Consider the following 19,324-nt stretch of genomic DNA (forward strand, 5'->3'; position numbering starts at 1 on the left):
CTATATTCAAAACATAAGGTAGACCACTGTTACATTTCTCCACTGTCAATTTCTACATTCCATTTCTATGGAAAAGTGGGTAACAATGTTTCCAAGATGCTTCCTGTTGAGAGAGGGTGAAGTTTAGGGAAGTAACCCAAGTCCTTGTTCTCCAACAGGCCAGGTATGGACAGTTAAGGTACTAAGCATCAGAGCAGTCCAGAGATCCACAGTGACAGATGGCAGGTGACTAGACAAGGCATACATAGGGCAGGGAGAGCAATAAGCAAGACAGCAAAGCATTACTGTTTTTGTAAACAATTAACACAAAAGAAATTAGTATTTCAACCAATCTCTGAAAATCATGAGGACAGGAACTCATAGTCATATCAGTGAAAAACAGATCAAATTCATCAATGTAGGAGGTTTGGAAGATTTGTAGTTCTATAAAATCAGACTTGAATTAACTCAGGACAAATTTGTAACTCTTGTGATAATTATTATTAGGCACTCTCACACAAGAACCCTTCCTTTATGGCCTCCAGCTTCATTTACTTTTGGTAGGACTGACACAAATGTACATCTTAAGTTACATTAAAAAAAAAAAAACATCATTTTTTCCTTTTAAATGCCTTATGGAACTTTGTTTTTAGGCTATGCTCTGCTGCCACATGTTTAAGGCCAAGTGGATCAAAACTTGATCAAAACTATGAGTCAGCTGAGATTCCTCAGAGATCACTCTTGGAGACATGTGCAAAGCCTTTTGGCTCCTTTGGCATTTGTCTCCCAGTGGTGCCACTTGCCAGGATAGGTCAGGGTCTGGCAACCATATGTGACTTCCCTTGGAAGCATCATGGACAGTTCATCTCCAGTAACCCTTCTGTTTGCAAAATGTGCGCTGGTTGCCTTCCTGTTCTCTAGGTCCTCTCGATCTCCTGGATCAACAGATCAGGTGACTCACCAGAGTTGCAGGACCCAGAGAGGGGTCCCATTGTTCTCTAGTTCCTGACTGACCATAGAGAGCAAGGGCCAAAATGTTGGCTGCTTTTTCCTTGGCCCTTTGACTTCCTGACTTTGGTCTCTGACTTTTTGGTTTTAAACACCCAGCAAACCAGTTTTACAAGTCTTAAAAAGGGAGTAACCAGTTATAACTTTGATATCTATAATTTTACAGTTACCCCTTTCATTTAATTGGGGTTAGTATTATTACTGTAAGTCAGCATTATATGCTACCTATCCTGTAGATGATGGCTTATTTCTCAAATTAACCCAGGTTGTTCTTTTTGGAAGCAGTACCTCTGCAAAACATTAACAGGCAACAGTTATAAAGTTCACAAGGAAAATACAAAATGAAATTAACAAAGCAAAAATATGTTCAGTTTGTGTAATAGCTATGAACCAAGGAAAATGACTTCTATAATCTTGAATCTTTACTTAGTTATATATTATATCCCCTTCTTGAGATCAGAGAAATCTTTACAACAAAAATCTGTCTTTGGACACGACTCTAAATGAACTGAAGTCTATCCTATTCTGGAATCATTTTAACATGGAGTAAGGTGGGAAGCAGAACCTTACCTCAGATAAGGGAGTAGTTTTCACAAATAACACAATACAACATTACATCTGAAACATGAATCAAAGAAAGTCTAAGAGAGTTTTTACTTTCTTTTTGTGGAAAAAGTCACAGAATGCTTCCAAGTTTCACAATGTCACCTTTGAGCAGATTATGTTCTTATTATCTTCCAAAAATGTATATAATTCCAATTCCAGTGTGAAGAGTAACAATACAAAATTGTATGTATAACTTATCGACAACAGGTTACTTTATCCAGCCATGAAGTATCAAATGACATGAATAAATAGCAGCCAAATTTGTACACAAATCTGAGACTTTTGCTATAGATAATTTTAGTTTGTAGAACACCAGTATAGCAAAGTGTTCAACTAAACTTTACACTTAATAAGTTTAACATTTAAAGTACAATTTAGAATCCAGAGAGTATGATAACAATAATCATAGGTCTGCAGGGGTTAACAAAAATCAAAAGATATCCTTAAATCTCTTTTACAGTTACTAGTGTTAATTATCAGAAACTGAATTAGCCAAAGCAAACAAATATAAGGCAGGTCCTCAAATGACAGTGTGACCCTTCTATGTAAAATACAATTTATAAAAGAGAGCACTTTTTGGTTATCTTGCTGATAAACTTACATAAACTTTCATTTTATACACTTTGACATAACATTCAACAAGATTTAGATAGGTATAGTTATCAGATGCCTACATATGCCTAGTCACATATATTTTGGTTGTCAACAATATTGTTATAACCTAAATAGTCATTTAAGACTTTAGAACAGGTACAGACCCTAATTCCTTTAAGACTTGGTTTCCCCAACTAATAAAACATAACAAATCATTATGATACAGAAAATCATCTTAATACATAAGAGCAGATCAATGTTTCAGACTTTGCTTCATATCAGTACATTAGAGTTTAAAATAAATAATTTTGTGCTAATTTTGGCCGAGTTTAATCACAAACACAAACTTCTTGGGATTTACCTTCCACAAAACTTCTGGGACTTAATTAAACATTTACAACTTTACATTTTAGTTTTTTCCTCTTTCATCTTGGACTTTAGCCTAAGAATATTACTTTACCAGACAAAATACTTTCTCCTCCAGAAATATTTCTTTTACCTTCCAATGTCCTGTACTAAAATATATTTCCAAACCTACAACTTCCTTTTATCTTTTCTAGTTTTGTACCCTTTCTTAAATTAATATTCTGAAACAGTCTTTATGAATGTTATCTATGCATTTAATTTGTACAACAAACTTCATCCTAGGAGAGTGTTGGACAATTCAGCATGTATAAAAACTGCCTTCACTTTTTCTCTCTCAGGTTGTATTCAGGGGGTTGTGGCCCAGGATATTTTTTGAGCCTGACCTGTCTCCATTGTCATTATCACAATGCCATCATCTTTAAGTGAGTTCTCCACTCTCATTTGTACCTAGTCTCCTTTTGGACATTTTTCTTATACTAGGTATATTGACATGCATTGGAGGAGGCCCTTTCCATCCTTCTTTTTAGGTTTCCTTGAAATTGCTTTGCAGAATCTGCCTGTAAATCACAGTTCAACCTTAGTTTCTGTCTTTTTCTTTTCTGGGTGCAGTTATTTATTCTTCCAGTCTCCCCAGGCATTTCATTTGATGGGATACTGTTATAGCAAGAACTGCTTTGCTGCAGTGGTGAATATCCCCTGGCCAAATGGGCTCTTCTGTCAGATCTTAAAAGGGGAGACTGTCCCCAGATCACAATCTAACAGTGCTGAAACCTACTGCCATATTCTTTATGGTGAATAGCCTCCACCCACCGGGGCAAAACAAGCTTGAAAACAGAGCAAGGACCAGGTTCTCTTTGACCATTTTTCTACAACCCAGGCAGCTTTTCTGGAATTTTTTTCAGTGGAAGGTTGGTGTCCTTGACCACAGTGAGATATTCTTTGGCTGCCTGGGGCCAGGCTAAGAAACATTGCTAGGACAGACAGCACTGAGTTTAAAAGGTTTAAATCTTTTTCAGCCTTCCCTCCTTGCACAGCAGAAGCAGTGCCTTTGGGCACCTTCAACTTAGTTCCTGATAGTTCAGACCCCTTGTCATGCAACTGCATAAATGCCTGTACATACGGAATCTCTTTTATATACTTTACCTCTGACAAATTTCAAAGTCGAGGTTGTATAATAATCCAGAAAAAAACATTTAAAAACCAGATTATGTTACAGCAAACCCTTTTTCTCATAAGACAGGCTTATCCCTATAGGTGACCCATGTAGCCAAGATCTCTCTGCTCAAGGACTACCAGTAAGATCAATGCAGCATGGCCCATGTCTTAAAGGGCCAGTTACAGATCAAAAAACAGATGAGAGAGGATCACCAAAACCAGGGCTAATAGATGGGAACCTTTAAAACAGACAGACCTGCACTTACAAATGTTTTCCACTTACTTTACCTTTGACAGACTGACTCCAACTGAAATATTGTACAATAATCTAGAAAGATATTTAACAGTCAGATCATTACAGTAAAACATTATCTTAGACAGACTTATAGGTGGCCCTTTCTTCAACTCACTTTACCTTTACCTCTGACAGATGAACTCCAATTGCAAGATTGTACAAAAAGGAAACAGACAAAGACAACCAGAGAGGTGCTCCAAAACCATGACTGACAGATGGGAACCATTGAGTTGACCAGTCAAGATCTTTCCCAAGAGACTACCTATGGAATCAGTGCAGTACTGGCCATGTGTTAAAAGGGACAGTAGCAGATACAAACAAAATGGACAACCACAGGGAATTCCCAAGCCCAAGGCCAACAAATAGATGAGAACCTAGAACAGATCAGAAGAGAGTGCATATCCCTAGGTTCTCAAGTCCCACTTAACCATGACTTCTACACTTGTGGCAGCACAGATGTCCTTAGAAAGAGGGACCAAGTGTTCCCACAAAGAGCAACCAGGTGTATGGAATCAAGGGTCTCAGGTTGCATGCCAGGGAACTTATTAATGGACAAAGTTGTTTGCACCTTTCCTGAGTTTAGTTTCAAAGTGAACCATGATGGAGCAACCTGTACAGTTCAGGAAGGTTCTCTGATGCAAAAGGAGCTTTGGCAGCTGCTGAGATGGTCCCTTAGTCCCTCCTTTTTTTCAGAGGAACAGCTCCTCTGGTTCAACTCGAGGTACACTCACCCATCTACTAACACTCCTGCAGTTAGCTCTCAAGTTTTCCAGCACCATGAGTCCTCAGCATGGAAGTGGGGTTCCTTGGAGAGTCAGGTCTGTCCAAGAAACCTGGAGTAGGGGCTGCTCTTGGGTCCCATCTGGGTCACTAAATTTGTTGCCAAAACCTCAGTCCTTGTCCCCAATACCAATCCAATAATGACATGGCTTTGAGAAAGAGGAAAAAAGGTTTTTGGCTTTACTAGCAAAGACAAAACGGGGGACTCCTATCCCAAAGCCTGTGATTCTGGCCATCAGTAGGAAAAGGGGGCTTTTTCAGAGGTAACTCAAAGGCTACATTCCACATGTTCTCTGTCTGGAGTTGTAATTCACTTGTTAATTTGGGAGAGAGTAATTTCTGAGATATTCTGGTATCATCCACCAAATCTGGATTACTTTGTTCCTATGGTGGGTGTGTACTCAGGAACAGATAACTTATGTCTAGGAAGGGGGAAGAAAGGTAATCCTGTTTCCCCTGAGATTAGGGAGGGAGAGAGATTATGAAGGAACAGGGAAAGAGAAAGAGGAAAATATATCCGTTTTAAAAATAAGTTGCAGTGACAGAACAGCAAGGGTTATATTCAAACATAAAGTGAACCACTGTTACACTCTGAGCTCCTACCAGAATTGGTCTTTAAGCTGTTAAAACTATCTAATGATTTTCAAGCTTTTCTCTCTCAACTTTGCAAAATTCCTCCCACAAACTCCAAAAAGTTCCACAAGCTTTTGAATCACATGGTCAAGTTAAATCACAGCAAAGACCCCACTTCTTGGTACCAATTTCTATTTTGGTCATCTTGTTTGCCTTTGCAACCAAAAGGCATGACAATGACAATTTCAGAGGAAGAAAAGTTTATTTGAGGCTCACAGTTTCAGAGGTCTCTGGCTCCAGTGGTCTGGGACCAAGGCGAGACAGGACCTCATGTCAGAAGACTATAGTGAGGAAATCAGCCTAGGTCATGGCACCATGAATTATGCCTAATTCCTCACATTTGTGCAACAACTTTCATGGTAAGCACCCTTTTGTTCTGGGTCAGTGGTTCAGTCTCCATAATCGTGGCTTTGCTTCTTTTTTCCAGCATTGTTCCTTTCAACGTGGTATCACCCAAATTGTTAACATGGAGTGGTAGTTTGATTCTCTGAAGGAGCAGACACCAAGACAGTATATGCAAGAATTTTATTTGGGAGCATTTCTATGAGACAAAAATTTCAGGAAGGCTTTGGAACACTGCAAACTGCAAGGCAAATCTGACGTGAGTGAAGAATAAATATAAGTAAAGCAAGATTGAAGCACCTTGGACAACTGTACATTGTAATGGAGATTCAGCAAGGCCATCCATGAATTGCTAGCCATGGTATCCTTTTACTGGAGTTCTCCATCTCTCAGAAATAGGCCTAGACAGACTCAGTCATTAGCTGGGACCAGGCCACGGGAAATATGACTATGGCACAAATATCAATGATTTTAGGTCCCTGTAGCTGGTACCCTTGACCAATTAAACTTCTTGTAGATGGTATTAGGTGGTATGACCATCTGATGAACCAGAAAGTTTTGAATATTCTGTCTGTGCTGCTATTCATGGTGATGGTATTCAGAGTCTCCAGGAAAACTGAATCAGAACCTGGAAGTTTTATTAATAGGAAACTTGTTCATGCAATTATGGAGGCTGAGAAGTCCCATGATCTTCTCTCTAAAAACTGAAGACCCACAAACTTGGTGGTGTAGTTCCAGTCCATGTGCAAGGAATGAAAAACAAGGAAGACCAATGATGCAAGTTACAGTCTGAGTACAGAAGACTGATATCCCAGTATGAATAGAGGCAGGGAGAGAAAATTATCTCTTACCTTGCCCCATCTTCTATTGAGACCTCTGCTGGATTGGATGAGGCCTACACCCATTGGAATGGGCAATCTGTTTTATTCTGTTGACACATCAAATATTAATCTTTTCCAGAAACATCCTTATAGACAAATCCCATAAAATATTTAACCAAATACCTTAATACCCCATGGGCAAGTAAAGATGACACCTAAAATTAACCATCACAAGTTCACGACGCCAACTTTCCACTCCTACCCATTTCTTTAAACCATACTTCATCTCAAAATGAAGACAAAAACAAGTCATATCTCCACCTAACATAATGCAACTACCTACTTACATACTACTGAAAAATGAAGCAGTCCATTCCCCAGAAGAGAAGGTGAAAGCCCTCAGGTGATGTTTTCTTTTTTCCTTGGCACCCTGTAATTTGAATTCTGTGATGTAAAATTGGCAATACATAAATACTATGGTAATAAGTCACTACATTTTGTGTTCTTGATAAGTAAGAGATGGAATGTCAGAATTCACTCACATGAATGCTGTCCTACCATTCAACTTGTTCTGCACTTGGCTTGTCAAGCTTGGTCTACATATTTTCAGGCAGTCTTTATTCAGTTCCCATTTTTATGTTCTAGATAGACAGAAAAGGCCACATACCCTGAATGACTTTACCTCTTTACTTCTTTTTTAAGCCTGATGAACATGATACCATAACCCCTGATTTCTGCACTATGACTCTTCCTCCCCTCAAATTAATCAGTGCAACTTAGTTGGAAACTCATCTAGGTAACACCCTGAACCCAAGTAAAGTCTTCAGTCCATAGGACCCTCCCTATACCTCTTGCTCCCCACTTGCTGTTGAGCACATGTTCCAAACAGACCCCTTTTTCTGTTGTGAGGAACATTGACGAATTTTCTTTGACATCTGTAAGCAAAGAATTGCCCATTCAGTCTGAGTTATCTCTCATTGTGCTGAACTTGACTACACCAAGTCATACCTTAAGTAACTCACTTAAGAAATCACAAGCAATATTGTCACTTAAAGATGTGACTTAAGGATGATGCAGTCATTGTCATGAAGGATGCCCTGTAATTCCTTCTCACTGCTCTTGGCTAACTTTATAATCACAGTGACTATGGTTGGATGGCCTTCTTGGGTTGGACCATACTGCTGTGCACTTCTGGGTGCTGCTTTATAGAGCTCTGCCAAGACTCCTACTCTGAATTGTGGATTTTAAAAATAGAGTCCTCTGTTCCCCAGAGTCCATTTGTCCAACCCAATTAACAACTCAAATAATTCTTAAAGATTTCATACAAAGCAATGGTAATGTAGTGCATTCTTAAAATTTTATGTTGCCATGGTATTCATTGTGAATATCATACAAGATTAAGGCACAATCACCCCTGACAATTTCTAGTTCTCTGCCTCATCTCAGTTTCTCAGTATGGTTGATCCAGGTATTTACTTTGTACAAATTTCCTATGGAAGAGCTAGATACAGCCTACTTGCCCCAACTGGTCTCTACACACATGTGAACTGCACAGATACGGCATGATGAGCACCTTTCAGTCTCACCATAACCTCTTGGAAATTGTGCTTGCTTTTTGTCAGCCAACTGATTAAAACTATCCACAGAAAATCTGCTGTGTAACACCCTGGAACTCAATAAAGTCTTTGACCCACAGCCTCTCCTTGCCCCTCTTGTTCCCACCCGTTGGTTGACTGACATGTCTGGACAGCTCCTCCTTCCTTGGCCCTGCTGGGCATGCTGCCCTCTTCTCCTTGGGATCTGTAAGTACTAAATTCTGCTTCTGTTGTTTCATGTGATTTGTTGTACAGACTTTTTTCTATATTACTTGAACAACATACTCAACCCCAACTCCTCCTGGTCAAGGCTTTCCAGGAGAGTGGCTATCTCGGTACGAATAGAGTGGACACAGATCAGAAAAGAGCCACATACAGGAAAAAAAAAAAAAAACAGTACATGTGTCTATGGGAGAGACATGGCGTCACTGGTCAGGCACTTAGGCATTAGGCTGCTTTCCACGTTATTTCATGACAGGTACACTATACACATCCACAGTCAAATCCCCCGTAACCCTGTAAGGATAGGACTAGAATCCATGGCCACCTCAAAAGGGGAAATTAAGACCAAATTAGAGGGAAATCACAACAGAGAAGGGAGCCAATTTGTTGTTCACATGTGTTTCATATGGGTTAGGATTACGGCTAGTCAGTATCATCTAAAACAGGTTAATCATGGCTTACATCTTGTCATTTGTCATTTTTTTCCTCCTTAAGGGGAGTGTCATGGCTCCCAGTCTTTGGTAGCCCAATCTGGTGTGTAGTGAAAGCCTTCACAAATGAGTGAAGATTAACCACAGACTACCAGTTGTGCACACCTCACTGCTGGGTGTGGTGGTGCACAACTGTAATCCCAGCATCTTGGGAGGATGAGGCAGGAGTATGAAGAGTTCAGATCTAAACTCAGCAACTTATGGAGCTCTAAGTGACTCAGCAACACTGTCTGTAAATAAAATATTTTTAAAAGGCTTGGGATGTGACTCAGTAGTTAAGCACACTTGGGTTCAATCCTGAGCACCAATGATGATGATGATGATGATAACTCCAACCCAAATGTTGTAATCAGTGATAATCAAAACATGTTTCATAGCTAACACATTTTACTCAATCCTCTTGACATGGATTATCAAAGCCAATTTAACTTAACTTCCGAAGAAGCACAAGACACATTCACACAGTTGCCTATGTGATAATTAAACCTGCCCTGTCACATAATCTGCATTAGAATAATTTAGAGTTTTATATGCATTCACTGAAATTTCTGGCATTGCTTTGACTATATATGTATTACTTAAAGGACCCTCCAAAAAGATGGAACAAACAGAACTCATTACTTTTATAGCATCTGGGACTTTTTGTGTCCTAGAGGCAACATGGTTCTGCTCTGTTATTACCTAGGCCTATTTATATCATTTCATGATAGCCCTGTACAGAAGGGTAAGGCTTCCTCAAAACTTAGCTCCATGCCTACTACACTTAAACAAGGAAAGCCTGCCTAACCACTCCCTCCTCTCACTGACTGGGGTGCCCCTTGAGACCAATGGTTTGTTGCAAAGATGTTTGGGATACTTCTTCATGGATGGTAGTACCAGCATTTATATTCATGCAACCTGTTGAAAAACCATAACACACCCACCACCCTGACCCAAACCTCACTAATAAAGAACTGCATCCTTGGTCCACCCTATTAGCAGAATTTGTTCCAGTCAGTTTTGTTCTAAAAGATATCACAAAAATGGGCTATCATTACTTCACATTCCAACTGATTCACCAGCAGTGGTCAGAAGTTGGCCATCTGCTCCTTAATGTGAAAGGAATACTCACTACTGCACTCCTCCTTTTGATCTCAAGACAAGATTACTTGGGACACTTTAACATCACATGTATTTTCCACCTAAAAGCCACTATCCTGGAAGTTCATTTCAGTACTATTGAAGAGACTTAGAAAACAACAACAGGTGTGGGCTATGCATGTAGCTCCATATTAAGAATGCTTGCCTAGCATGTGCAAGGCCCTGGGTTTGAACCCCAGTTTCTATCTCCCATTCTCTTCTGAGTTATGGTTCCCTGTGAGAAATGTGTTACTGGCACACTCCATCACATGTTGGCACACACCAGTTCCCTGCGCACTTCATTGTGGGGAAAGACTGCATCTATGTTCATCCCCTAGATAAAATATTTTACATTTTTTCTATTTTTCAAGTCTCTCTATTTTCCACCAGCCTCTGCATGTTGACAACCTGATCACAGGTGAATAATAAAATCTGATTCCCAAGTAATTGAAATTGAACCAATATTTCTCATGCCTGCTGCTTGACTTTCATATCCAGGACAAACTGAATACCTGAATTTCAGGGACCTAAATGCTGGTTAATGAACCCAAGACACAAATTGGGGATCATGGCTCCAAACCCTAGCAATGAGGTCAGAGATGTCAGAGATGAATCTATAATCCATCTAGTGTGTATCAGTTATATTAGAAAATGACCCTCATCTGTCCCATGATTTTGGTCTATTACCGATACAAAGCTCAACACCCCACATGGGAAGCACCCATGATCAAACGGGCCCTAGACATGTGTCTGACACAGGCACTAGAAGACAGACAGTTGTAGTGACAGTTCCAAGTTTCTCTCCCAAACCAAAGCCCAAAAGTCTTCTTCCCTGATATGTTCACCTTGGTTTAGGGTTTTAGTTTTGTTTACTGCATGGGTGCTGTCGTTAATCATCAGTCCCTAGGACTTGTCCTTGGTGGCAATGATGTGTGCCAACAACACTTCTCACACTGTACCACTGAGTCACAAGACAGAATATTGAATGTCCTTCCCCAATTTTCTCCAGCTATCCTACCATCACACATGGATAACACCCTAGAGGAGCCTGCCCTCTACAACAAATGGCACAGGTGGTAACAGTGCATGATTCTGTTCCACCACATAACAGTCATTGTTTCTCCAAGAATGTCCTTCTTAATGCAACCAAATTAAACACTCTCAACTAGACACACTTTGTTCAAACATTTCAACATTGCTGAGAGGAACCCCATAAAACAGTCCTTCCACTAGCATACAGTCATGGCCAAAATGTTTGCCCACTCTCAGTGGAGGCCACAGGTTCATCTAGGCTGGAGGCAGCACAAGCCTTTCACACTTGTAAAGATATGCCAGCAACCACCAGGACCCTAGCCATAGAGGTCCCTGACAGAGATGACTATGTGACTGGAAATCACTCCCCAAACAGTGGCCCTAGGCATATGAACTCATACAACCTTAATGATCCTTGTGGATACCTTACACTGACCCTAGGATAAGCCTCACACATCATCAGTGGTGGATCATGCAGACTTGCCTCAGGAACTGTGCCAATGCTTGAACCCATGGGAGAAGGAATACTTGGAATACTACCTGGCTGACATTGCCAACTGTTAAACCCTAGTGTCAACTACCCTTCAAAAGTTTGCCAATCCGTGAGTAATGAACCTGCTAACTGCAGAGCCACTTTACACTTTATTTGTGTCCTATTGAAAACCAAACAGTATGTCTTAAATTTCATTAGACAGGAGAGGCCTTTCAACGCACCCCCAAAATGCAGTCTCAACTCTTATTCTTGACCTTCCCTTTCTCTGTAGTCTATTATAGAGACATTCACCTGATGGGATTACCTACACTATTCATTCAAATCACTTTTCAAATAGGTTTTCCGTGTGATAAAACCAATTGCCACAATAACACATTCAATTATCTTTTCCTAATATCATGCGTTTGCATCAATGTCACCAACATTTATATTCAGGTGGGGAAGATGGTGGCTCATGACACTCACCTTTCAGCAAAACTCATGTTTCAATAGACCTTTAACCACATAACTTTATACTGCAGCATTGGCTCATGACCATGTCCTGCTGCTTATTCTCTTTTGAGCTTCTTATAACATCTTTATGCCTGCAACATAATCCAAATTTAGATTCTCATAAGAGCACAAAGTAGGTAGTCATTAGAGTCATCAGTCTCTTACTCTTATTATTCCCTGGTAGCTACCAAGTACACACACAGAGAGAAAGAGGGACAAGGAGAAGAGAATAACCAGGGAAATCCTAAGCAAAATTAATAAATCTTAAAGCATCACACTACCTAATTTCAAACCATACTACCAAGCAGTAGTAATTAAAATGTAAGCATATGGGCATAGAAATAGGCTCATCAATTAATAAAACAGAATAAAGAATCCATAAATGACTTCATGCATATATGGTCAATTGGTTTTTGTTTGTTTGTTTTGGGATTTTTGTCTATTTGTTTGTGCAGGGGATTCAACCCAGGGGCACTGAACCACTAAGCATATCCCCAGTCCTTTTTTCTTTTTTTATTTTCAGATAGGGTCTCACTAAGTTCCTTAAGGCCTTCCTAAATTGCTAAGGCTGGCTTTGAACTTGCAATTCTTCTGCCTCAGTTTCCCATGTTGCTGGGATTATGGGCATGAAGTCATTGCACCTGACCCAACTGAGCTTTGACAAAGTCCTAAGTATACACGCTGGGAAAAGACAGTCTTTTTCTACCAGTCAGCTTTTTATCACATTGGTCAAAGTGATGCAACAAATTAGAGGATGAAAATTTTATTCTGGGTTCATGGTTTCAGAAATCTCAGCGCATGTCAGTTGACTCCATTACTTTGGGTAGAGGTAAGGCTGAATATAGAGCCTCCAGGGAATCAAAAAAGAGAGGGAAGATCCAGAGAAAAGATAAGAGTCCCCAAGAGCATGCCTCTAGCTACCTAATTCCTCCACTCATGCCCACTGCCTATATTTATCACTCAGTATTTCATTTACGTGAATTCATCAAATGGATTAATTCACTGATAAGGTAACAGCTATCATAATCCAATCTTTTTACCTCTGAGCATTGCTGCATTGCCTAATACATGAGATGTTCAGGGGACGATATTACATCTAAATTGTAACACCCTTCAATAAATTATGCTGGGGAAACTAAACAATCGTGCAGAAGAATGAATTGGACTTTTAACACCATGTAGAAAAATTAACTTAAAATGAATTAAACATTTAAACCTGGAACTGTATATCTACTAGAGAAAATATGGAAAAACTACACATTGTTTAGGCCATGATTTTTTAATTTGATCCAAAAATCACAGACAATATAAAAAATAGACACATGGATTGACATCAAAATAAAATGTTTAGACACAAAAGGATGCAGTTAACATAACTAAAAACAGCTCATGCATTACTAGAAAATATTTCCATTCCATGTATCTGTTAAGGAGTTAATACACAATATAGCCAGATGTGGTGGTGCATGCTTATAATCCTAGCAACTGGGGAGGCTAAGACAGGAGAATTGCAATTTTGAGGCCAGCCTCAACAAATTAGCATGACCCTGTATCAAAATAAAAATTAAATTGCTTGAGATGTTGCCAGGTAGTATAGTGTCCCTAGGTTCAATCCCCAGGACCAAGAAAGAGAGAAGAGGGAGAAAGAGAGAGAGAGAGAGAAGGATTTAATATATAAGGAAATCAAACACCTCTATGAAAAGAAAAAAAATGTTCCTATTTTTTAATAAGGTTAATTTTCAAGTCAGATTATTTGGGGTTTTGCTGGTGAGGTTTTGTTTTGTTTTGTCCCTTATGCATTCTGAACATTAACCCCTTGCCAGATGTGTAGTTTTTGAATATTTCTACCCGTTCTGTAGAATGCCTCTTCTGTGTGATTTCCTTTGCTGTGCAGCTTTTTAGTTTGATATAATCCCATTTGCCTATTTTCTTTATTTTTCCCCTGGGATTTTATGGTCTTGCCCTCAAATTCTTTGCCCAAATCAATATCACAGATGATTTCTCCTGTTTTATTTTAGTAGCATTATAATTTGGGATTTTACACTTAAGTCTTTAATCCATTTTAAGGTTAGTTTTTTTATGTGATGGAAGAAATATTCCACATATGGACATGCCTTGTTCCCAGCATCATTTATTGAAGAGGGTGTCCTTACCCAAAGAATATTCTTGGAATCTTTGTCAAAAATCATTTGGCCATACACATATGAGTTGATTTATAGGTTCTCTCTATGTGGTCTGTGTGTCTATTTTTATGCCAGTATCATGCTGCCTGGGTTACTAAAGCTGTATTGTGTATTTTGAAATTGGGGAGTGTGATGCCTCCAGTTTCATTCATTTTGCTCAAGATGATCAACAGGTATATGAAAAAAGTTTCAACAAGTAATCATCATGTCTAATCATCAGGGAAATTCAAACTGATATCACAATGATTCACCACTCTACTCCAGTTAGAAGGTCTATCATCAAAAAAGCAAAAGATAATAGAATATGAAGAAAGAGGAATTGCATACACTGTTGATGGGAATGTAAATTGGTGTATCCTTTGTGGAAAAGAGAATGGAGGTGCCTCACCAACTAGAAAACAGATTGTCAAATGATATAGCAATCCCGAGAGTCGGTGTATACCCAAAGGACACGAATTCATAATGTCATAAAACATCTTCACTCTTGTATTCATTGCAGCACTGTCCACGATAGCCAAGATATGGAATCAAACTAATTGTCCATCATAATATGAAGGGATAAAGAAAGTGCTGCATTTAAACAAAATGGAATACTCTTCAGTCATAAAAAGGACAAAATCCTGACATTTGTGACATCATAGATGGAACTAGAGATCACAGCAAGCAAGCAAGACTCAAACACATGGCCTCTTTACATTTGCTGCAAGTGACCATGTGAGCACAACCACAAGGACACGCACACACTGTAACACACACACACATACAGATACATACATTCACACACATATCATGCATAGTCATAGTTTCACACACAATCATGTACACAGACATATTCACACACAAGCACACACACTCACATTAACACATCTGCACACAAGCACCATATACACATACACACACACAAGAACACAGTCACACAGACACCCTTCTACATATTTCTACATACACACACAGATGTATGTCACATAAACTGACACATTCACACAATAAAAAACACATTTTCATACATATCCTTACACAGTGAAACACATTCATATATTTGCACATCATCACACACTGACACACACATAGGCATAACCTCACACACACTCAAATACACACAATCTTACATGCAAAAACATATACACTAATAAAAATACACTAATGCACAAACACAAGACATACAAATACATTCACATATAAACATGCAAATACACAAGCATACACAAACACAAAAATGAACACCAACACATAAACACATTCACACAAAAGTACACAAACACAAAAACACACTGGCATACCCAATCATGCAAAAACACTGACAAAGAAATACACACTTCCACACTCTAAAACACAAACATACAAACGTGCACATTTACAAAAATATGCACTCACTTACAGACACAAAAATACACTCACACACCAACACATAATCACACAAACACACTCTCACATAGTCACACACATATTCACTCAAAACTCAAACACATACACACATATTCTCTCTCATGCACACAGCTCTCACACTCACCGCCTCTTGGAGGCAATTATTTCCAGTTATTTCTCTGTACCACTTCTTCAATTTAGAATTCAAATCTAGAACCTCAATTCGTTTTCACTTTTTCTTATTCTGAAATCATTTTTTCACAATTTTTCTTCTTTTTGCTTTATTTCTGTGAAGCTTAATGGATGATTTTCTATTATCATCTAAATCTGTGTGCAATTTCTGACTCCCTCTTTTCTTGAGTTATTTATTGTTATGTCTTTCTACTGTCTTTGTTTTCAATTTTTTCATTTTTCTGTTATTTATTCTTCTTCCACTGCTTGGATATTTCATGACTACTTTCCTAGGTCTTCATCCCTGGCTTACTTCTCATGTTGCGTATTCAGTCTTCTCCATCTCAGTTCCATACAGGGATTTAATCATTGTTTGAATGCTGACTCTCTTGTTTATCTTCAATCACATATGGAACTAATCCATACATATGAATGGATTTTTGGTCACCCAAATTTATTTTCAAAATGAAGCAATAAATAAATGCATACATACATACATACATAAATGCATCTGCCTAAACATCATTATTTTTTGAATGTGCAGTGCAAATATCACAAGCCACACAGGTAGCTTCTCTGCCTACAACCATATCTACCTATCTATAGGTAAATATTTCTAGTCATAAGCTAGAGAATACAGTTCTATCTTTAATGCCTTTTCTCTCCCTTGTTCTTAAATGCAAGGTAATTAGCAAATTTTGATTCCTACAAATGTCCCAGTATATTACTTCTTTCCATCTCTCTGCCACTCTTAATTTGGCCAGTTTTTACTCTTTACTGGATTATTGCAACAGCAATAACCCGGCCGCACTTCCCTCTTAATTTTCCCCACTAAATCCATTTTCTTCTTCATTCAGCCAACATGATTTGTCTAATCCAACTGAAAGAGCCCTCTGTTTTTCCCCCTCAGAGTATGGAACAGTTTTACAAGCAGAAGAGTTGGGAGTATCCTTACAGTTTTCCAGATTAAAAGTTAACCAGTTGATACTTACTAATTCACAGAAGGGCATGATTTGAATTTAGCCTAATACCATGTGAAAGTCTTGGAGTGGGATTCATTTTTTCTTTTGTATACCCTGATGATTTTTCACCTTTTCATTCTCTCCAAATAGCTACTAAATTACAAAGAAAAAAAGAAAGAAAGAAAGAAAGAAAGAAAGAAAGAAAGAGAAAGAAAGAAAGAAAGAAAGAAAGAAAGAAAGAAAGAAAGAAAGAAAGAAAGAAAGAAAGAAAGAAAGAAAGAATTTAAACAGTTACTTTCTGCAGAGGTCTGTAAATTAGCATAAAATGATCTAGAATTTGGAATCTAGGACAGAGACTATGATCTGTGTGTTGGGTTTATCAAGCTTACAAACACATTCTCTGTCCCAGATCTGAGAGGAGTTCTCATTTGAAGCAAATTCCAGCAATTCCTAATTTCCATTTTTTCTATATCCCCCACTACATTCATGTCCTTGAAACTCTTCCTTATAACAGGTGCCTGCCCTCTCCACTACACCACCTCTCCTTGCAACATAAAACGATCCTGGCCACTAGTAACTTATTATTTCACCTCATGTGTTCATTGACTCTTATCCAGCATTGATTTGGCTCAGTTTATGATGACTCAGCAGCTGGTGGATAGGAGATCAGCTGGATGGTTTACCCTCTGTCTGCAGACTCTGTAGGGGAGGAGGCAATGCACTCTCATCTCATAGATAATAGAAGAAAGGGTATCCTTTCTAAGCCATAACTGGTTTTATCCATGAGAATCTGAATGTAGACAAAGGCATCAAAGGAAACCCAGCATGGTGCAAGGGCATCCAACCCTTCTAAGCTCTTGGTTGGTTTCAAAAAACTTCCCTGTAACACTACCAGTGTTTGGACTTGCCCACATCTATTATCTTTAAGCCCCAGTGGTCTTAGCCAGACAAAAGCTGCTCTAGGAGAATTGGGGTGGGTGGAGAGATGGATATTGTTAAATTTCTCCCAAAAAGTAGATCCCATGGTATTATTCCTCTGTTTAAGGACCTACAAATGCCTCCTGTTTCAATTAGAATAAAGTCCAAACCTACTCCTGCAACATACAGGATCTATCATTGTATTTTTCTGCTTGTTTCCGAAAACATACGCAAACTCACACACGTGCTCACATACACATACTGTGCATACACACACACACACACACACACAACTTGAAATTTTAGCAACAAGGACTGTCTCTCAGTTCCTTGAATGCACCTTACTTTCTCCAGAATACATCATTCTCTTTCTCTCCCTCCCCTCATATCTCTCTCTCTCTCTCTCTCTCTCTCTCTCTCTCTCTCTCTCTCTCTCTCTCTCTCTCTCTCTCTTCCCCTCACCCATGGCATTATTCATGGTTTCCTTCTCTCTTGAACATCTAATTCCTCATTATTTTAACATTTATGTAGCTTTTAATTTTTATTTTTGGTTAGTCTTCTACTTGAAAGCTTTCCATAACCTCCTTGAATTTGATCAATTATTCCTGATGTGTGATTCCACAATCCACTGTACTTTTACTATCATTAAAACAATATCATATTATGATGATGGTTTGTCTAAAGACTACTTACCCCCTATTTTACCTCTACAAGTCTGGTAACTCCAAAATGCATGCTTTTGATCACCATATACCCATATACATATTTTGGGCCATCTCTCCACTGAAAAAACTATTTCCCTTACCCAAGAATTGGTGCCAATACAGTGGTTGGGTTATATCACACAAGTTTATACATTGTAATTTGTTCTTCTATATCTCACATGTGACATAGGCTTTGGCTCCCAAGAACCATCCAAAAACCATCCTTTAGCTGATAAAGTTGTTTGTGGTCAGACACAGTGGTAACCATATGGTCAACCTTCAAGACTTTAGGCCTAGAACATTTAATGCAGCCCATTCTTCCTTAAACAAGTCTCTACAGAACTCAATAGATGCTGTAGACATTTGTTTCTGAACTGGACTGGGAACAAACAGAAAATGTGAAGGCCTTCCTGTTTAACTTTCACCCAATGAAAAAACATAAGTGTGGGAAATTAATTCATCTATTCAACACAATTACCTAGCACTGTGCTAAGAAATGAGGAATAATCAGGAACTGTGCTAAGAACTGAGGAATCCATACTATTATAAAAGAAGAGATCACTTTTGCTATCTAATACTTTGCAGCGTAGTGGGAAATACAGCTACTCATCATAGAACTCCACAAAACTATGGAATTTCCTAAAAGACCTGGTCCAAGTGTGTAGCCCTTTTCGGAGTCAAAAAAGGATACTACTTATGAGAGTTTTTGAACCAACCATGATGTGTTGGGTGAACTTCCTATTGTGCTGCCATCCTCCAGAGTGTCCAAAAACTCATATTCTGTCCTAAGATTGCTTACCAGTGTCAAGAATTATTGTATACAAATAAGGAAGTACAGATAAGCATAACCTCAGACCAGAGACACAACAACACATGGATTATCACCTTCCTGAAGCAGGGAAAAATGATACTCCACACTGAATTGGGATTCTCTTATAAAACTTATCCCTGTTATAAAAGGACTTCCCTTTTCATCCCATGATCAGCCCCAAGCTTCA

Source organism: Sciurus carolinensis, chromosome 2 (genome assembly GCF_902686445.1).
Source record: "Sciurus carolinensis chromosome 2, mSciCar1.2, whole genome shotgun sequence".
Taxonomy (NCBI): domain Eukaryota; kingdom Metazoa; phylum Chordata; class Mammalia; order Rodentia; family Sciuridae; genus Sciurus; species Sciurus carolinensis.